At 42.6% G+C, this 22,816-nt stretch overlaps 1 protein-coding gene and 1 long non-coding RNA gene across 7 annotated transcripts in view; one reads left to right on the top strand and one right to left on the bottom strand.

Moving 5' to 3' along the window:
* The window catches only part of LOC117396681 (nuclear receptor subfamily 6 group A member 1), a 234,413-nt gene that overhangs the window by 83,793 nt on the left and 127,804 nt on the right, over nucleotides 1-22,816 (top strand). The gene's annotated exons all lie outside the window — the stretch shown is intronic.
* The window catches only part of LOC131702887 (uncharacterized), a 36,408-nt gene continuing 24,341 nt past the window's right edge, over nucleotides 10,750-22,816 (bottom strand). The window contains exon 3 of the long non-coding RNA XR_009309584.1: nucleotides 10,750-11,430. This is a non-coding gene — a long non-coding RNA (uncharacterized LOC131702887). The remainder of the gene's footprint in view (nucleotides 11,431-22,816) is intronic.

Genomic DNA, 22,816 nt, shown 5'->3' with positions numbered 1-22,816 from the left:
GACTTAAAAATCCTTCTTTAACCTGTCTCCCCTTCATCTACACTGATTGAAGTGGATCTAACATGTTACATCAATAAGGGATCATAGCTTTCACCTGGATTCACCTCGTCAGTCTATTTCATGAAAAGAGCAGATGTTCCTAATGTTTTGTACACTCAGTGTATATTGGTGCTTAGTGCTTTGGCGCCCCCGTGTCTAGACTTCGACCGCCCGCAGTACCCATGGGTCCTCGGTGCCTCAGTTCTTAGACACGTCGAGGCCTTTCGAGTCCTGTGCAGCGCCACCCTTGGTGCCATGCTACCCCAGAGCCTCGGTGCATCTGCATCCTCGGTGCCTCGAGAGCTACACGCCTCGGTGCTTCAACGCTTCAACACCTCAATGTTTTTCAAGCCTATGCAGTGGAGCCTTTGGTAGCATGCTGCCCCAGAGCCTCGGTACCTCAACGCTTTGACGCCGTCGGTGCCTCGAGGACTCCACCCCTAGGCGCTTTGACGCCGTCGGTGCCTCGAGGACTCCACCCCTAGGCGCTTTGATGCCTCAAGGTTTCTTGAGCTCTGCACATTGCGCCCTTGGTGGCCTCGGCGCCTCGACACCCTCGGCACCTCGAGGACTGTACGTCTCAGCGCTTCGACGCTTTAAGGTCTTTATAGCATTTCTCCCCAGTACCCTCGAGACTCTCAGGCCCGTGGTGTTCCATAACCTTGGTACCCTGGTGCTTCAACACCCTTGATGCCTCGAGGACTCACCGAGAACCCTACAGCCTCTCTAGGAGAGCCGCCAATGGTCTCGGAATCCCAGGCCTCCCCTCCCCACTCTCCAGATTTCAGCGCCCTCGAGCTTGGTTCGGGCGCTGATGGAGAGGGCTGCCAACTTCCTCCAGGTACCCTGGAAGGCAAGTTCTGAGCAGCGCAGGTCTGTTTTCAGACCAGTGTAGACTTTAACCCCCCCAGTTCTTTCTGGCATTCCCGGACTTCCTGGAGGTCAAATCCTCTTGGCAACACCCGGCCTCAGCGCCCAGCGTGTCCAAGAGCGCAGCCGCCCTTGCCTCCTTGGAGGGAAAGGACGCGGTAGGGCTCGCACAGGGCCCTATTACAATCCGTCCAGCGCACAGGAAATATCTCCGCTTCGCCTTTCAGGGGAGCATCTTCGAGTTCTTCGTGCTGCCATTCGGCCTCTCCTTAGCCCCCTGCACATTTTCAAAGTGCATGGATGCCATCCTAGCTCCCTTGCGGCTGCAAGGGATCAGAGTGATGAATTACCTGGACAACTGATTTGTTCCCAGTCCCATGACGGAGTATCTGTTGAGGCTGGGTCTCACCCTCAACGATGCAAAAAGCCAATTAACACCGGTGCAGAGTACGGTCTATTTGGGTCTCCGGCTGGATTCCCTTGTAATGTGAGCCTACCTGTTGGAAGAGAGGGTAGCTGCTATTCGCAACTGCCTGGCCCTGTTTCAACCAGGGTCCACAGTGCAATTAGTGTTGTGCCAGAAACTACTGGGTCTGATGGCCGCAGCGTCCTCAGCCATTCAACTGGGGTTACTTCACATGTGCCTGCTTTAAGCATGGCTCAATGCCTTTCGGCTACACCCCAAGCGCGACAGACACTGTTGGCTGACAGCGTCTCGTCTGTGCTGGAATGCGCTACGCTGGTGGAGGCAAGCCCCCCACCTGAGCAAAGCCATAAGGATGGGAGTCATTTACAACCTTCAAGTGGTGACAACAGACGCATCCAACTCCAGTTGAAATGTCAAATTTTGGGGTTTTCGTTATAATATGGAATACGACAATGCTGGTGTGTAATTCAATATGTAAACGTAACATTATTCTGCAGGTTTAATCTGACTTTATGAAGCAACATATGTAAATTCTATAGGGTGTTGCAAAACCTTTGGCCAGAGCTGTATATGCCTAATATGCAAATTTATATGTAATGTATAAACAGAATACATTTAATGTTATGTCAGCGCAATGATTTATACATTTAAAATAAACCGAGCACTATAAGTGTGTGTGTGTGTGTGTGTGCAATTTATTTGAACTTTTTTAAACCTGATGTCTTGATATTTTTTACAACCTGTCTCCCAGCCATCTGCCATAACCATAAGGTGACGGTGTAAACAGAAAGCGTATGCCATTGATGTCTTAGGTAGGGGACACAGCTCGTTTGCATACAATTGGTTAGATACAATCTCGGTAGCAATCCGTGACGGAAAATCACATCTAAAACCATTACTAGCCGGACAAACTAGGTAGTAGAAAACTATATTACACGACCATTATACTAAAAAAAGCTAACAAACAAGGTACTATACAAAGGTACTGTATATAGATTGAATCTGTTTCCGCTTTGGCCAGTGAATATCTAGACCAACCTTTATAGCAATGCAAGCAGGGGCACTACAAACGCTATGCAATGACTTTATACTGAGGGGCAATAAAGCTACAGCAGGCTGTTGGTTAGCCCTCAGATGTGGCACCCATGTGTTTTATCTGCATACACACCTCCAATAGGATCACAATGATATCAACAAATAACTGGCTGCTGCTAGTTCATTGCAGTACCACGTAAACATTTGTTACAAATCAACTGTGCCGTCATTGCTGTTTATGCTGTGGACTGCTGATCTGTGCTCATTATCATTTCTGTACATGTTCTCTCAGAAGTGACATTGTTTCAAAACCCTAGAGGCTGTTTATTTTATTGTATTTGACAGACATGTTCTTTTTGGTGTTAGCTGCAGGTTGCTTTGGTTTCCCTTTTACTGAAGGTGGTATGTGCTTGATTGCTATATCTGCAATGGAAACAGTTATATATAGTAAGGAAACGAAGGGAGAAATGGTCTCTTAAACACCTGATCTCTTTAACGCTGCATTAGGCTTGTAAGCTGTCTAAATAACTGGTTGCATTTGCCTAAATGAACCTAAACAAACAGCAATATGTTATACTTCTCAATTACCGAACACTTTGGCATAACGATAGTAATTTAATTAGTAACCGCAGCTGTTACACTGTCACTTTGCAGTGTTAAATGTTAGTGCTCTCTGTCGACTATTTATATAAATTACTGATGCATTAGCTCCCCCTGAACATGCTATGTTCTGCCTGTCACACATTTGCTATTATTCTATATATAGTACATGGTGAATATATCATTTTCTATAAACTTATTTTCTATAAACTTCTGTGTTCCTTTTCAAATACGAAATGTAACCATTACCGAAATGGGTATTAACCTCTAAGACCCGAAACCTGAATAAATATATCAAAGCTGCTGGCAGAGCCTCTGTGATGTAGTCATGCCTGCCCCTGAGGGAATAAAAGGACTGCATGCACAGAACTCATTTTTCTTTTCAAGAACTGACCTGACAGGAAGAGCCTATTCAGATAAGTACTTGTTACTTTTTCTGTTAATGTTCACATTTACACAAATGTGTATGTGATATTACAAATAATCGCTGTATTAAATTTTTCCAATTACACGTATTTGTGCACTACACCCTGTTGTTTTTTACATCCCACTGCAGCCTTGTGCCCCACGCAAAACCAGCGGCTTGGGGTTGCCCCTTTCCAGGGATCAAGCAACGTATAATATTCCTTCAAATTTAAGACATGCTTTTTTTAACAATTTTTTGGCAACAGAAGACATGACTACCCGAGTACACAAACGGCAACGTGACTGACTGCCAAGAAAAGACAACAAAGGCATCTGCCCGAATACACAAGCAGCAACGTGACACTGCTGGGGAAAAAAATGCCAAGGATTTCAGTATTTCTAACAAACAGTACATAGCTTGGACAGATCAGAAATGCTGATCAGACCTCCGTATTTTTTGGCATGCCAAGCAATGCTCAATGCTGTTGTGGTTGCCGGGTACATGTTGCCTGATGCAACATCGTGTAGTGAGAGCAGCTGCACTGCGCAGGACTGAGAGGATGCTTTGGGAATCCCTCCCACAGCATCTCAGTGAGGTCACCAACCTGCTCTGTTCCCAACCCAGTACCATACCGTAGCGAATCGGGACTGAGGTTACCGCACCGGTACAGTGTTAGAGAGGTGGCTGCGTCCTACCCCCATACCAAGGGTGAGCGGACGACGCACCCAGGAAAGTAGCCCATGAAGGAAGCTGTCCTCATGGTCCTCCGAGGAAGAAGAGTCACTGGTCCGTTAATGGAGAAGCTCTGGGCAGCAGTTTCCCACCAAGGAACTGTCCATGCAGTGTTACTGTGTGAATGTTCAGCCCCACCTATCCCTTTGGGGTCCCAGGGGACTACGAGTGCAGATTGGCAGCAGGATGACGTGCTGTCCATCGCCGCCTCTGAGGTCACCATCCCGCTTGGGCACCAGGAAGTACCTGGAGTAGAACCCTTCCTCCAACTGGAGGGGGTGTACCATATGAATAGCATGCTTTTGCAGCAGAGCTGGGCGAACTGGAGCTGGCATTCCCGTCTGAGCACTTGGAGTCCCCTGTGGTTAGGCTCGCTTTGTCAGCAGAGCATATGCCATTGATCAAGAGGGCCATTGCAGTCTTGCAGGTGCCCTGGTCTACAGAAGGTGAGGCAAAGCAGTCAATCTTCAATGATGAGTCTGCCACCTCTCCCACGTCCCTGTACCCCCAATGTACCCGTATTTTCTCTTTGAGATCCAGTCGTCCTGGAGTCACCTGAATACAGCTCTGGCTGTTTCCCGGTCTCTGGACACGATGGGTGCACGATGCGGAGTAGCTGGGCCTGGCCCAGTTTCCAACAGTGGAGGCTTCTGTTGCGGCGTTAGTACAGGTGCCTAATTTAGAGCTCCTGTTCAAGGACTCTATCTGCCCCAACAAGCAGTGTCAGGTCTTGGAGGTGATCCTTAATGTGCAGATTCAGCCAGTGTGTTCGCTGCACAGCTGGGCAACTTTAACAGCATTCTGGTAGCCTACCAGTCACATTTGCTGCGGTCTCAGGCCATCACCACTACGGCTGGATGAGCTGCACCTGGTTCATAAAAACCTGCTCCGTCTGTCTAAACTGAACGGCAGGCGGTGGGTAGAAACCTGTCTGCGCTGGTAGCAGCACGCAGGCAGCTTTAGCTTTTGCAGGCACGTGTGCCTGATGTGGACAAAGTGCCACTGTTGGATGCCCCTATTACACTGGGGGATACCTTTGGTCCAAGGAATCCACAAAGGAGCTGGTACACTTGCTTCCAAAAAAGCGACCACACCAATTGAACAAACCAACGGCAAAAACTGCCGACCCTGGCCCCAGCAGCCTCACGGACCGGCATAGCGTGCTGCACTTGCTGCCAGAGGTGGTAATTCAGAACCGGCCCGCAGCTGTTCGCTGCGGAGGCTATAATAGGTTCTGCCGCCCGACGCAGAGGCAAAAGCCTCAGGCCAAGCCACAAAGTGAGCAGCGGCCCTAGGGGTTTGCTGCCACAGGGCCAGGGCCACTTCTCAGGGAGCCATCTGGAGTATTGGCATCTGGGTACTTACTACCATTCAAACCGGCTACTCGCTGCAGTTCAAGCACGGTCCTCCTCCGTTTCGGGGCATGACTCCAACATCAGTCATTGGAAGTACATGTGGTTCGCCTTTCAGGGAAGAGTGTACAAGTTCCTCGTCTTGCTGTTTGGCCTTTCTCTAGCTCCCCATGACTTTTCATACTGGCCCCATTGAAACTCAAAGGTATCGGAGTACTCAATTATTTGGATGACTGGCTCATTTGTGCCCAGTTTCAAACTCCATGCAGACGCTTCAACGGTTGGGTCTTGCGGTAAGTCATGTGAGAGCCAACTCACGCCCTCTCAGACATCCTCCTATCTAGGAGTGTGCTTGGACTCCAGGTCCATGCTGTCCACTCTGTCGGACGGCAGAGTGCAGAGAATAGCTGCCTGTTTAGAGCTATTTCAGCTCAACAGAGCGCTCACGGTGGTGACATTCCAGAAACTTCTGGGCTTGATGGCAGCAGCTTCTCAGACCCAGCAGGATTTTTCACCCCGCATTGAACTGCGACTGCCTAGATAGTTTCTCGTCATTATCTAAAGGCACTCTCTTGGTGGAAACAGCCTGCTCATCTACACGTACTGGCAGTGTCACCAGAAGGGAGGTCGTCACCACGGACGTGTGCAGCCTGGGCTGGGGCACTGTGTGGTATGGCAGGGGGCACAGGTGGTGTGGAACCTCCCTTGGCAGGGTCTCCACCTCAGTATTTTGGAGCTGCAGGCAGTTTTACCTGGCCTTGCAGAATTATTTGCAGGAGGTTTGAGGGAGACATGTGTTTGTCTGTACAGACAACACAACAGTGGTGGCCTATATAAACCACCAGGACGGCCTCAGGTCTCCCAGTCTCCATCGCGTGTCCCGCAAGCTTTTGCTCTGGGCGCACGAGAACCTCCTCTCACTGCGGGCATAACACTTGTCCGGGGTGATGAACTGGGTGGTGGACCTCCTCTCGAGGCGTTCCCAGCACCTCAAAATGGAGGCTTCACCCAGAGGTGGTGAGCCTCATTCGAGAGAGATTCGGGAGAGCAGAGATAGATCTCTTTGCCTCCCAGGAATTAACCCACTGTCTCCTTTGGTTCTCCATTACAGGAGGCGGGGACCCACTGGTGATTAGATGCCTTGGCACACCAGTGGCCTAGACAACTGTTATATGCCTTCCCACCACTCGCCATGCGCCTGCATTAGGGTTTTCAGCCCTGATGCAGCTCCTGAGTGGCCAGCCGTGGAGACTGCCCAAGCGGCGCAACCTGCTCAGTCAGGTTCGGGGGACCTTATGACATCCCGACCCATCGAACTTGCAGCTCAGGTTCTAGCCCCCGAATGGCTGCATTTGAGCATCTGGAGCTGTCCAATAGGGTTGTTGACACCCTGCAAAATGCCAGAGCAGCATCCATGCATTCCGAGTACGAGTAAAAGTGGGTCGTCTTTCAGACGTGGTGCCTGCCTCGGGGGTTCGACCCCACGACCTGTTCGATGGCAGTTATACTGCAGGACCTGTTTGACGAGGGGCAATCCCCCTCTACATTAAAGGTCTATCTGGCAGCAATTTCAGCTTGCCATGTCAAAATTGACATGACAATTTTTAAAAGGAGCTTGGCAGCTTCTGCCACCTGTGAAGGATATTGTTCCTTGCTGGAGGCTTAATGTGGTGCATGAAGCACTCATGAAGCCTCCATTTGAGCCCTTGCATTCAGCTGAGCTGAAATTTTTATCTCTTAAAGTGGCTTTCTTACTTGCAATCACCTTTGCAAAGCCTTTTGATCTACTATGGGGCGAAGTCCCATGGTCAAGCCCTGTCTAAACAGAAGCTGTCAAAGTGGATAGCAGATACAGTCAGGACTGCCTATGAGCAAGCCAACTTGCCCCTCCAGGGTACATCTGTCAGGGACATTTGCAATTCAGCAGTGTGGGCTGCTCACATACCTTTACCAGGTTCTACAGACTGTCGTGGATTCTCAAAAGCCTGGCTTTGGAACTAGAGTGTTAAGTGTGGCTTCCCAGTCAACCCTTACAACACAGGCACAAAGGTGAGTTTTTTAGCCCTAGCTACTTGTTGCTGGGGTTCTGAATGGTAACGCACAGGGCAGCCTCACCTTAGCCTCGTAGCATTCCGGTCGTGCAGCAATCTTGCCCTTGTGATGGTTTGGGTATACTGACCCATTCGGTAATGGTTACATTTCGTACTTGAAAGGGTATAGAAATGTAACCATTAACCTTCAAGGTCACTGCATCCATGATTGCAGCAGACTTGAAGGAAATAGGCTCTGCGATCAGCTTTGATATATTTATTCAGGTTTAAAGAGGTTAATACCCATTTCGGTAATGGTTACATTTTTATTTCAGGGAACCAGAGTTATGATAATAACCCAATGTTCTCCCTTTTACTGAACATGGTACGTACATGATTGCTGTATCTGCAATTGAAACAGTTATATATAGTAAGGAACCGAAAGGAGATATGGTCTCTTAAACACTTATTTCTTTAAAACTTAATTAGGCTTGTAAGCTGTCTAAATAACTGGTTGCATTTGTCTAAAGGAACCTAAACAAACAGCAATATGTTATACTTTTCAATTACCGAACACTTTGGCAGAGCGATAGTAATTTAATTAGTAACCGCAGCTGTTACACTGTCACTTTGCAGTGTTAAATGTTAATTTTTAGTGCTCTCTGTCAACTATTTATATAAATTACTGATGCATTAGCTCCCCCTGAATGTGCTGTGTTCTGCCTGTCACATATTTGCTATTTGGCTTTAACATTAAAAGGAAACTAAAGGAGAGCAGAGCTGACAGTTAGTAAGAAATATTTCTGCAGGAAGGAATGGATATTGAATCAGACATTTTTCTAGACGAAAACGGTTGAATGGAAATGGAATCAGAGCTATTTATGAGAACATGCATGAAAAATGTATTCATTATTTAATTTATGCATAAAGAAACGAGGCAGGCACATGTGGCCCTGTGCAGCATAAAGGGTCAATCAAAGAATCTGTATTCGTGACTACAGAGGGGCAGTGCTGACCACAGAGAACTCCTGGCTTGTCTATTCGCAGTACAGCAGTCTCTGGCTAAGAGAACACTTCTCAGGAAGCAAGCAAAGTGTTGACCACAGGACAGTCACGATATGAATCAAGAAATACAAAGGTATTTATTACTTATGTCATGACGCACGTGTATCAACATGAAATGAACAGAATAAGAGAAAAGCAATAGGCAAGTGTATGTTAATAAACTATAATAATAAAGTAACAGACAAACTAACGTTAATAAACTAACAGTCAAAGTAAATTAAATTAAGAAAACACCCCTACACAGGGTAGAAATGCAGCAGTGACTCTAACAGTAATTATGAATAAGAGCGTTCATTTTAACACAATGGTTATTAACACAGCACCCCCTACACACGTTTAAAAAATGCAGCAGCAGCTCTAGATTACTCTCATGATGCCAAGTCAATTTTGAAAAGATTGAATAAACTATTTGAATTTGAGTTTGATGATGATGAGTTATCTGGTTACAAACAGAACTGTATCAGTTTTGAATCGGTTAGCAACAAATTGCTATTGGTGCCAAAAAGGTGTTCTTTTAAGCGAAATTCCTGTTCCTTTTAGACAGAGCATTTACAATGGGGAAATACCGCTTCACCACAAGGTTTTTTCCTAAGCTGAAGTGTTCTCTTAGGAGGTGTTCCTATACACAGAGACTACTGTACTACACAAATGGTGATAGGGGAATGTGGTGGCTGTAGAGGACTTAGAAATCTGAAAGATGTCGATAACACAGCGACTGCAAGCAGGAAGTGCAGAAGTTATGCAGGATATTTCTGCTTCTGGTGGGAATTTCAAATGATATGAGCTGTGCATGGGGCTTTATAAATTAGACTTGTTTAGCAGTAAATGCATTGTACATATGAATGTACAATAAAGGGACAGTGACAAAACTAGAGCATTGGTGTTACCAAGACACTGGTGGGGCATCCTTTTGGTTTCAAATTGTATCGGAACATTCATATGATCAATATCTACGATTGTGCCATGCTGAAGTGCCTTATTTACTTCTTAATCAACTTGTACAATATAGTGTAGACAGAATAATATTTAGAGAATGATATATTGATGGAAGGTGATCTACTGGACATTCTATAATAATGAGAGGGAAGGTTGAATTTATTTTCACATAAGGTCAGCCAGATGAAATGACCACATTGCCATTTGCTATCTCTATACATGTAATATGCCCTAGTTACCTTAGTCTGAATTAAAAGTAAGAAAAAATATACCCTGTATGTACAGTTCCTGTCAGCATGGCATTGATGTACCCTGTATATACAGTTCCTGTCAGCATGGCATTGATGTACCCTGTATATACAGTTCCTGTCAGCGTGGCATTGATGTACCCTGTATATACAGTTCCTGTCAGCGTGGCATTGATGTACCCTGTATATACAGTTCCTGTCAGCGTGGCATTGATGTACCCTGTATATACAGTTCCTGTCAGCGTGGCATTGATGTACCCTGTATATACAGTTCCTGTCAGCGTGGCATTGATGTACCATGTATATACAGTTCCTGTCAGCGTGGCATTGATGTACCCTGTATATACAGTTCCTGTCAGCGTGGCATTGATGTACCCTGTATATACAGTTCCTGTCAGCATGGCATTGATGTACCCTGTATATACAGTTCCTGTCAGCGTGGCATTGATGTACCCTGTATATACAGTTCCTGTCAGCGTGGCATTGATGTACCCTGTATATACAGTTCCTGTCAGCATGGCATTGATGTACCCTGTATATACAGTTCCTGTCAGCGTGGCATTGATGTACCCTGTATATACAGTTCCTGTCAGCGTGGCATTGATGTACCCTGTATATACAGTTCCTGTCAGCATGGCATTGATGTACCCTGTATATACAGTTCCTGTCAGCGTGGCATTGATGTACCCTGTATATACAGTTCCTAAAAATATGTTGTGACGTACTACTGTAGAAAGGGTATAGGTTCACTGGCAGCCATGGTGACACTGATTCATTGTGTTTAAATTGTTCGTGATTGTAGCTAGCAAACAGCCATTTATTTTATAGGCCTCAAATGTGTCATTTTGAAATAAATCCATTTTTATCCACTGTATTTTCATTTTAAGACATGATACCTGGAAGTACACTAGCTTAAAGACATCTCTGACTGCAGGCATATCTTCCTGATAGCATGTGAATAGGATGGCTGGTGGATGACGTCAGACCAGGAAATTGATTCACAACAACAGCAGCCGACCTGGGGTATGAAAAGCGCTGCGGCCCGTTTATTTCAAAATAAAAGGTTTAAACAAAACACAAGACTTTCAGAAAGCAAACGGCACGAGGGCCAAAACAAACAAACAATAATGATAACAAATATCATGCTAGTTGTTCCAGCATGAGTAGCAATTGTTTTCTTTTAATTATTGTTTTACTTCCTCTCTCTCTCACTCCAGTAATCCACTTCCTGAACACTCAACCCCGTGCAGCCAAAGCTGCCGGTTTTTTATATTATGGCCGAGGGATTAACTGGCTATTAATGATCTTATTAACCCCTCGGCCATAATCTGCACGAGTTCAATAAATCTGCGTGACTGTCAACTAATTCAATAATTACTAGCCGAATGTCACGCATTCTCACGAGAGGTATTTAAAATCTAAAACAACAACAAACAATGGTGGACGGCACATCGCTCGTCCTGCCAAACATAATACATAAAAATACAAAACATAATATGCACAGGGATGGGGAGTACCCCATCACATAGCACTTTCATGGTCATTCTACTGGGCGAGTGAAATTGTCCCCATCTCTTCAGGGTTGCCTTTTCCTGTAGTAATCAACCAGCGGCTTCTCCTATTGCAGCCAGTACGAAGCTTGACCCCGAAGACATTGAACTGAAGTTACCCAGAAAGTGTAAAAGATTTCCTGGAAGAGAAGGCAAGCAAACATAACTTTTCAGATGTCACGTTTTAAAATGAATATGTTTGTGATATCATGTTTCTGATGAAACTGCACATTCGACAGGTAAGATGTATGAAAGTGTTTTCTAGCTACAGCCACTGTAAGGAGGGATATGTGAACGACCTATTCATTATAAATATATATTTCAAAAGATCAGTAATCTCTCTATTGTTGAATATGGCAGCACCTGCCAGAAAATCTCCTAGTGCAGGGCTTCACAGCCCTGATCCTGGGGACCCCCTGTGTCTGCTGGTTTTCATTCCAACTGAGCTCTCAATTACTGAACTACACCCTTAATCAAACTAATAATTTGCTTAATTAGACCGTTTTACTTGTTTTCAGCTCCCAAACAGTTGCAGATTTCAAGTTAGCTGTAACATTTTATAAGTAACTTGAACTGTACAACTTTTTAGGAGCTGAGAACAATTAAAAAGGTGTAATTAAGCAGATTATTCATTTAATTAAGGGTCTAGTTAAGTAACTGAGAGCTCAATTGGAATGAAAACTAGAAGACACACACGGGCTCCCCAAGACCAGAGTTGGGAAGCCCTGTCCTAGTGTGAAACCTGCTGGAATGGAGACCCGGGGAGAAGCAGGGTCGTGCTCATATTCATTGAGTCCAGGGCAGCCATTTCATGGGGTGTAAAAGCTGATGTTTGTGAGGCTTATAATAAAGAGCTGTGGTCACCAAACCGATCCAGATGCGTGGTGGTGTTGTTGTTGTCTGTTTGCAGGAGGCAGACGAGCCTCATTAAAATACCTAATTCTTTGGACAGACACGCTTATTGTAAAGACTTGTGTATTCTTGTCCAGAATGATGATGTAAACACTGTCGTTCACGGAGTGTCAGTAAGGATAGGAGGCTGTATGATCCAGTGGTTAAAGAAACGGGCTTGTAAGCAGGAGGTTCCCGGTTCAAATCCCACCTCAGCCACTGACTCATTGTGTGATCCTGAGCAAGTCACTTAACCTCCTTGTGCTCCGTCTTTCGGGTGAGACGTAATTGTAAGTGACTCTGCAGCTGATGCATAGTTCACACACCCTAGTCTCTGTAAGCCACCTTGGATAAAGGCGTCTGCTAAATAAATAAATAATAATAATAATAATTTTTGAGGAAGCATTTTTTAATCCATATTGATGTCATTACTTTCCAGTATTTCCAATTCTAAGTCATTTTTAATGCATATTGCGACCCCCTCCCCCTCTTATTGTGTCTATCTTTCCTAACTAACCTGTATCCTTCCATGTTAAACTCAACTCTGTCATTTGGAGTTAATCAGGATTCCGTTATCCCTATAATGTCATAGTTATCCACGTTGACTACTAATTTTAGAAATGTATTTCTAGCGCTTCTTGCATTTAAATATAAGCTTTTCAGTTTATGAACATCGGCAACAATTTGGTTGCACATTGTTGTTTGCTGTGTAGTTTGTAGTGTAGCTCCCCCTGTCCTCCCTGCCCCCCAATTCCCTAGTTTAAACTCTGCCTGATTACTCTGTTAACTGTCTCCCCCAGTGCACTGGATCCCCTCCTGTTCAGGTGCAGTCCCACCTGTACAGGCCACACCCCTTCGAGAAGGTTCCCCAGTCCCCCATAATCCTGTACACCTCAGTTTTTATACAGAGTATTTAAAAAATATTACAGCCAACTCTATATAGCACCAATGTATTGTGAAATTAAGAGTTCTGATTGTGGATTAGTCTCATTGATCTAGTAGTTGAGTTTATTAGAGTTTCTAATGGAGTCAGTGTGTGAGTAAAGTTGCCTGCATGCCCTCTAGTAAAAAAGGATGATTTAACTGAAAATCTAAAGAAAAAGAGTATATCTAAATTAAATTCATTTTGCAACTGTTGACATTATTTCAGGGTTTGATCGTTTGTTTGCTAAAATTACCGACACCTGCTCCTACTGGTTTTTTAAACCCACCATCAGAAAGTGATGGTGGAAATTCTGGATTATTAGTCATTGGAGAAAGCAGAGAGGGGCCTCTTGGTGTTTTTGTAAGCGCGGAACGATTTTTAAAAGCTTCTGTCCGTGAACTTTGAAACAAGCTGGGTTCACATAGCTGAGGTGTTATTGGGAGTCCAGTGCTATGGGCCAGGTTCAGGCGAAGTTCATTTCTACACGGATCCACCTCAGAGTCCCTCATTCAACACTGCCTGTGACAAGGGCAGTCAAAGGTCAGCCACAGTTCACCACCCCCTGACCCTTCTCTCCTTGTGTTACCCAACAGCCCTAAACTTTAGCCAGGTCTTTTTTCAGTGGCCATGTTTAACGTGAAGCTGTAAAACTTTGGGAACAAGGAATAACTTGGCTCAGAGGAACTGTAAAATCTGTTTGTTAAGAATGGGCAGTATTGTTGCTTAAAGCCGGAGAAATAATTGATTTATGTTATGGGGGCCAATTCGGCTGTAAATTGTAGAGGGATGTAAAAGCAACCACAAGACTCTACTAGAACCTTTACTGTGATTTCTTGTGTTGTCAATGGGAATCCCCACAATAAGGGTCAGCGGTTTTATAAGAGCTAAATGATTCATTCTTTTGATGCCATACAGGGCTTGTAAACGGTGTAATTCAAGAAAAAACCTGGTCGTCCCCATTTACTGTCCGGAGGAAAGGTCAGAGGGGAAGTAGTTGACAACAGCTGTTCTCAAAGTTCCCTAAGTTTTTTGCTGTTCTTTTTCTTTTAGAATGAAGAGCACCAGAGTTAGTAGCATTACATTATTACTGTTCTTGAAGCATCTACATTGCTTAGTTTTGTTTTAATTTAGTTATCAATGTTGATTTCCACTGGTACACAAATCAAGAGAGTGTGTCTTTTTCTGTAATGTTTAATATATTATTTGTTAATATCATTACTTGATTAATTGATTGATGCTGATCTGATTGATTTCTAGTTTTCTAATAGTCTGTGGCAGAGCTCTGCCTGTAAATATTGTGTGTGTTTTGGTGGTGGGTGGCAGGGATGGGGTTAATCCCTGGTGGGGTTAATCGCTGGTGCCCTTTTGTTTGGTGTTCTTTGTGTTTATTAAAGTGCGCGTTAGCACTTAAACTGCATCTTCTTTGCCTCTGAGTCTCTCCTGCCACTATCCTGTTACATCATCCAATTTCAGCTTTTACACAAACGTTTTCCACTATTAGAAACAAAGACTTGCTTCTTTAAACGTGGGGGGGGGGGATGTCTAAAGAACGGTAAGCAACACTGTGGGTAACCATTTGTTTGTTTAGCAGCAGATTAATGCCCAGTGGTTCAAACTTACTGAGTGTCTGATATTTGATCAATTGCTCCAGATGTTAGCAGGTGTTGGTTACTGACTGGAATGAGTCAGTCTTCAGATGACCAGTCCCTCTGTGCTGTCCACTACCAACTCGAAGTGTCCACTGCCATCTGGTAGCCTTGCTGAGGCAGCTGCCACACACAGCAGCAGGTAAGCTTGGAGTGACCATCTGTTGACCTTTGCTTTAAGCACCACACGGAGCCAAGGGGCAGCTCCAGACTGTACCAGCCTGTCTGCTGAAGCAGTGTGATTGTGTGCTTCAATAGAAGGCTTACACATGTGTAATAAAAGTAATAAAAATGGTCTGGATTACATTGCATATTAAATTTATATACAATAAAGTTCAGAATGGACAAAAAAATGTGAAAGACCTGCCATAACACTATCAATAGGGGGATCCATCATGGGCAGCATAACACTGATTTCGACTCCCTGGCAACGGTGAGTGGAAGCAGACGGTCTGTCTGGAGACGTGTTCATCTGTGTGTCACACTTACGTTTTTGCATATATTTGGAAAACTGCTTATTTCATTGTGATGAAACTTGGTGTTTACATGATTTAGCATACATTAGTAGGAGTATCAGATTGTGGGGATGTATGGAGGTGTCTGTGTCTGTACATCCATATGTCTGTATGCTATATTTTCACATACAGAATCACAAGAAGTTATTCCACCTACTGTAAGTCATTCATTTTAATATACTTTACCATGATAATAACACCTCATTTCTTTACCTAATGACATCTAGGTCTTAAATACCACTTATCCAATTGTCATTAAACATGTACACACTGTGGATGTAGGTCATGGTGATCAAGGCTTTTCTGATACTGATTGTTGGTGGAGTGATGTATACGTTACTAACATACGTATTCATACATGGAAGTCTGATCTCTGGAGTTTCTGTAGAGGTAATATTTTAGAGACCCCATTATTATTACTAAATTAATACGTTAAGGAATGTTGTCTTTGTACTGGTAGATTTTTGTTTGGAGGTTCACAGATATGTTGTGACACAGCAGCTGATTCAAGGCTGGTCAGTGCGTCATGAGGGCCTTGGGCCTTGCTGCAATTTTACATCTGACAAGAAGCCATTTTGTTATTTCAAACACGTCTGCACAGCATCCTCAGGTTGTCTGCATCTGCAGTGAGGGAGAAGCGCTGCCATCCTGTGTTAAAAACACTGCTAATTTTTTTTATAAATGATTCACAGTGACAGGAGGGGGTCAGAGGAAGAACATGTCTTCATATATCTTCAGGATGAATATTGCACTTTATATTGAAAAAGTACATGCTGTAGAATGGTTTCAGTGTACATGTTTGGGAAGTGAGAGAATAGGGGCGAGAGAGAGTACTTTTTATAAAGATTTCTGTGACGTCACCCTTTGATCTTTCAGTGGATTCAAATCTACGAATCTACTACCTAAAAGTAGCTGTGAAGAGAAGGGGAGTGCGGGGCAGATGTATTGTTGATTAACGAATCCAGAGTTTGAGCGACGAATCCACAGAAAACTGTTGATTCATAAACGATACCAGTCACAACAATTCAACAAAAAAGCGAATGACATTTTATTGAGCAGCAATTATTTCATCAATTAGCCTATACCTTTACACAGTTTAAACATAGTTTGCAATTTCACTAAACTGAAGAACAATTATAGACATAAATAATATACTATAGGCCTATTAACACTGTGTAAAAATAAATAAATTACAAACTCAGTTCCACACAAACATCCCCCTTTCTAATTCTTATTTCACACATTTTCTGGACAGGTTCACGATCACCAGCGGTTTCATTGTCACACACAACATTGGTAATCTCATCATGACAAACTGATCCAATTCTTGGTTTCTTACTCTACAGTATTTCAGAAATCTCGTGTTTTTGCTCATCGCTTGTCCTCTTGTATGCACGTACATCATTCGATCTATGGCCAGTTGTTTCACAAATGAACTGTTCATCAACTCCTTTATTATACAAACATGTAGCAGCTGCATCTCTCACACTGTGATTTGTATAAAATCCAGCTTGTTTACACATCTTTCTATAATCTGGCTCAATTGATTAACGCCAGCTGTTTGGTTGCTATACCATTGATTTAATTTGACAGTACACAAAGGCCGCAGGTAAAAGGCTTCACACTTCCCGTCTTTCAATCTGTAAATTAAATAAATGTATATGTATGTGATATTACAAATATGTAAAGGAAAACATCCTTAGTAATAGACTTTTATTAAACACGACTTGTGTGACAATGTAATAGTTTGTAGCGCAACCGTAATTAAAGTAGTTTTATAATAAGCACAAGTTATAAACTAAAAAACACACATACTGTTGACCCGTGTGTATTTTTCATAAAGTCGACCCACACATCTGTCAGGACTGCTACTGTTCCCATATGCAATAACTTCTTTGCACTCCAGTTTTCTATGCTGTAGACCACCTCTGTTTGTCTTAGTTACGTCGTCTTTGTATTTTAAAAAATGTCCAAATGAGTCCTTGCCCAACTGAAGTTGACTATTAACTCCAACTCTTAGATTACCATGCTCTTGCCCAACCTGCAAAGTAAAATGTATGCCAAACAGAGAAACTAGAGTATTCAGCAGGTTCCCAGGGGTAGCAGATCTGAGAAGTCACATTTTCCATAAAGTTTCTTCCTGGTCTTAATGGACATAACCTTTTCTTTTCTTTTATGCAAACCAACTCCTGATTTTGCCAAAGCTTTAATTTTCACATCAAGAACACTTAGAAAATGTTTGTTTTCTGGGTCATTTCACAAACTTGCGTCCCTTTAGTCTGATGAAATGCAGTATGGGAATTACAAGTTCATATCGTAAATTGCCACAGTGCTCCTCTCCATTACATTTTCTTAATTCTGTCACAAAACTACTAAGGCTGTATGACAGAGTAGCAATATTACACGGACGTTAGATCTAAACTAAAAGCTTTTAAATTTCTTTCTTTTAACCATGCTTCAAACACTTCACAGCGCATCTACTTTCTGCTCGAGTGCTTTCTGAAAACCGATCGCTGGCAAGGATATTTAGGTCTTCATCCGTTTTAGATTCAGCAAAACGTTCAGTACTTTCCACTTTCTCCTTTTGTTTTTTAAATTATTTTTATTTTTCTACTGCCACTTTCATGTTCTAGATCTAAAACAAAGTACTTGTTGCTATCTTCACTTACAACAGAACATGCTGTCTGTATATGTGGGATTTCAGACTGAGGAACTCATGACGACACACCAGCAAAGTGATACACAAACATATTAAATCTAGCAAAGCCAATTACCAAATGACTAATCGTTTTGAATCCATTACAATATAAGTACCTGTGTGCTATTTTATTAGGACCATGGCCTGAAATATTGGTTCCAAAGCCATTGTGTTGCCAGTGCTTGTAATACTGTGGTCTGCTAATAGATATGCCAAGGTTTCTGTGAAGTAATGAACCAATATGATAGTAGTGTTCCAATGGAATAGTGTCTTGGAGGTTTGCAAAGGCACAGGCTGTCACATCCAAGTCCAAGTGGTGTGGATCAGGTTGTTGATTTTTTGCCACCAAATGTAGTCATTATGGGCCCTATTTCCATATGTGACTACATTGACTAAAGTTATGTTTTTTTTTTAGGCAGGTGTAGTCAGGGCTGGTATAGCTCCGATTTTCATAAGTGTTTATTTAGGCGTTTAAACATCGAAATCACTTATGTTCGTCTAGATGACTACATTCTCTCCTACAGGTAACATTGGATTTAGTCGTGTTTAATGTAGGTGTGATTTTCAAAACCTGTAGTCACTAACATGCTCATTGACGAGGCAGAATGTCAATTAGGATGGTAATGAGCAGACGGGGCTCAGAATCGCCTACATTTAGTTATTTAGGTGTTTGTAAAAGGTCATTCGCATTTCTGAAAAAAAAAGAAAAACACATGAGGTGTGCTTCACAATAAACAGCTGCAACCCCAATAGAACTGAGAGTCTGGACCTCCGGTTTTGGAGAAAATAAAAAACAGAAAACATAATTTTTCGTCTGAGAAAGTAGAAATACTTGTTGATGCAGTTCTGCATTTCTATAAAACCTTCCCACAAGGCAAAGGATCAACTGATCCCGTGACCATAATCCTTAAGTTTTTACAAAGGAGGATACAGACAACATTCCCCACATGTCGACCTCTTCCTGTCCAGTTTTAAATAACTTTAGCATAACAGAGGCAGAAGAGATCCTCCCAATAGTACTCAAAGAAATGAAAGAAGTTATTTACAAACAGCTAACCAAGATCATGCAACAGTCTCTTGACATACAGGGGTTGTACCGACAGACTGGAGAATTGCTAATGTAATACCGAACCACAAAAAAGGAGACAAAACCGAACCAGGTAACTACAGACCAATAAGCCTGACTTCAATTATATGGAAACTTATGGAAACTATAAGAAGATCCAAAATGGAAGATTACCTATATGGTAACAATATCCTGGGAGACAGTCAGCATGGTTTTAGGAAAGGGAGATCGTGTCTAACTAACCTACTTGATTTTTTTGAGGGTGCATGTGGCGGAGTGTCCCGCCCCTATTTATTATTATTTGTATTTTTGTTTGCGGCGCAGATGTTTTGTTTATTTGATTTAATAAATCCACGCTGAATGCCGTTGCATTCAGCTTCACCCGCCCATCCATTGTTGTGGATTCAGTTACTTCCTGGTCCGTGACGTCACCACACCTCACCACACCAAGCCATCCTGTCACATATGGTGTCCTGCGTGGACCAGGAACAGCAAAGGGAGTTTTTTTTTTTGTGTTCGTTTTTTTCAAAAAGTGTTTTTTTGTGAAGGGAGAAAAAAAAAATAAAAAAAAATGGGATGGCTTGGTGTGGTGAGGTGTGGTGACGTCACGGACCAGGAAGTAACTGAAACCACAACAATGGATGGAACGGTGAAGCTGAATGCAACGGCATTCAGCGTGGAATTATTAAATCAAATAAACAAAACAAAAGATTTAAACAATCAACAAACACAAAACAAAAAGGCACAAGGGCCAAACGAATAAACAAGTGCTGTTTAGCAGTCGTTCTTAAATGTCGTTATTTCTGCTCGCTCGCTCTCTCCGCTCCCCGTACTCTCCTCTGTACACTTCCCTTGCAGCACGGACAGCTTCCGGTTCTTATACTCTGGCCGAGGGGTTAACTAGCTGTTAATTATCTTATTACCCCTTGGCCACAGTCTGCACGCGTTTGGTAAGGATGCATGACTGTCAGCTAGTTAAATAATCAGTAGCTGATCAGCCATGCATCCTCACGGGGTTTTTAAATATAAATAATAAAAGACGCTGCGCTTTTATCCGCGCCGCAAACAAAAATACAAATAATAATAAATAGGGGCGGGACACTCCGCCACAGTGCAACATCGACAATGGATAATTGCAAAGCATACGACATGGTTTATTTAGATTTCCAGAAATCTTTTGACAAAGTCCTGCATAAAAGATTCATTCTCAAACTGATCGCAGTAGGGATTCAAAGAAATGCATGCACATGGATTAGGGAGTGGTTAACATGTAGACAACAGAAAGTACTGATTAGAGGAGAAACCTCAAAATGGACAAATGGAGCGAGGTAACCAGTGGAGTACCACAGGGATCAGTATTAGGTCCTCTGCTCTTCCTAATCTACTTTAATGATTTAAATACTGGTATAGTAAGCAAACTTGTTACATTTGCAAACACTGTTGCAGCAGCAAAGGTCATTCAAAGTGATCTAGACAGCATTCAGAACTGGGCAGACACATGGCAAATTACATTTAGAAAAGCGTAAGGTACTGCACGCAGGCAATACAAATGTGCATTATAAATATCATAGGGAGATACTGAAATTGAAGGAATCTATGAAAAAGATCAACGAGTTTATGTTGACTCAGAAATGTCTTCATCTAGACAATGTGGGGGAGCTTTAAAAAAGGCCAACAAAATGCTCGGATATATAGTGAAAAGTGTTGAATTTAAATCAAGGGAAGTAATGTTAAAACTTTACAATGCATTAGTAAGACCTCATCTAGAATGTTGTGTTCAGTTCTGGTCACCTCGCTACAAAAAGGATATTGCTGCTCTAGAAAGAGTGCAAAGAAGAGCAACCAGAATTATTCTGGGTTTAAAAGGCATGTTATATGCAAACAGGCTAAAAGAACTGAATCTATTCAGTCTTGAACAAAGGAGACTACACGGCGATCTGATTCAAGCATTCAAAATCCTAAAAGGTATTGACAGTGTTGACTCGGGACTTTTTCGACCTGAAAAAGTACCAGGGGTCACAAATGGAGATTAGATAAAGAGGCATTCAGAACAGAAAATAGGAGGCACTTTTTTACACGGAGAATTGTGGGAATCTGGAACCAACTCCCCAGTAATGTTGTTGAAGCTGACACCCTGGGATCCTTCAAGAAGCTGCTTGATGAGATTCTGGGATCAATAAGCTACTAACAACCAAACGAGCAAGATGGGCTGAATGGCCTCCTCTTGTTTTGTAACCTTTCTTATGTTCTTTAAAAAGAGGATGGGGTAACGTGTTGAACCGCTGCAATTGTATACAATTATTCTTTAGTTTTTTTGTGACAACTGTATAGTTTTTGGAAAGCATATATATATATATATATATATATATATATATATATATATATATATATATATATATATATATATATATTCACACGCAGTCCTTTCAGTCACTATTTTGGACTTTATACCCCAGATGCCTCCACTTGATCTATGATATGCAGGATATTTTATGCTAAAATGACAAATAAATAAATATTTATTTATGTATTTATTTTTTTCATTTTGGCATAAAATATCCTCCATACTTTGAAAGCCCCCCATAGAATCTTAGGGCAGTGGTTATCTTCACTGCCACAGGAACGGCAAATTCTCCAAATCCTCTGATAACTCCTCACATAAATCCAATATTGCTTGTGTAGTTTAGTGGAAAATGGACTCTGTATAATCTAAAAAAAAAAAAAAAAAAGTATACCTCCCCCTCCTCCTTATTCTCCTGCTCTCTGCCTGCACCACAAGCATTTCGAAAAAAAAAATCTGCCATTCTCACTTTCAAAAGGGTAGTAACTTGTCTATCTTTTAAACAATAGTGACTAAAGTTACAACAAGTAGAAGCAGGTGTAACTCAAATTCCTAAAAGCCTTAAGACATGTAAAGGTTTTGGAAATTGCACAGAGGGGTATGTCAGCTAATTTAACTAGCCGTGAATAAGACAGACGACTAAATGCCTGGAAGCACCTAAAATTACACGTTTGAAAATTGCACATACAAGTCACCAGTCTAACCCCTTAGTCACATACCTATATAGCGCCCTAGTTGTTTTACCTTGAAGGCTTTAAGACCATTTTCGCTGCTGAAATCTATGAAAGCTAGATTATTACATTTCCATGCGAGGAGCAGCACATTTGTCCACTATTTGTAGGTCTCTGACGCCGAGTGCCTTTTAGTGATCATATACTTTCATGTAAGACTAAGTAGCTTAAATGCTGTTTTGCAGGATGTTCGTTACAGAGCAGCGGTATTTAGATCTGTCACTGTTTAGATCTTCAAAACAGACCCCTATGTTTGAGCAGATTGCAATGATCAGTTTCATCACTGGAAATGTGTGCAGTATACTGCTGCCCCTGCTTGGAGTTAACCAGAGCTAGCAATACAGGATTGTGGCCCTTAAATGCAGAAAACTCTTCGTTCTCCTAACTTCATAAAAGCAATTTACGAGCCTCTGTCCCACACTAAAAGCACAAACTGACATAAACAAATTATTCACACGTGTCGGAATGGGCTCTTGAAGTTACCCATATGAGAAACTCCTTGCCGTGTTTTATAGCTCTTATTACCATAAACAGTTTGACCTGGTTTCAAATACAGATGCGTAGCAGATTGGCTTGTGCTCACATTATACCTGGAGAATTCTTCTTTTGTATTGTTGTGTGTACACCACTCAGTAGTGTGAGCATTTGAAGAGCTGGTAGGACCTTGCCTTTACTTTGATCAAAAAGGGGTTACCCTAAACCCTAACCCTAAC

Source organism: Acipenser ruthenus, chromosome 31 (genome assembly GCF_902713425.1).
Source record: "Acipenser ruthenus chromosome 31, fAciRut3.2 maternal haplotype, whole genome shotgun sequence".
NCBI lineage: Eukaryota > Metazoa > Chordata > Actinopteri > Acipenseriformes > Acipenseridae > Acipenser > Acipenser ruthenus.
The sequence above is the reverse complement of the archived record's forward strand: the minus strand, read 5'-3'. Positions and strand labels throughout refer to the sequence as shown.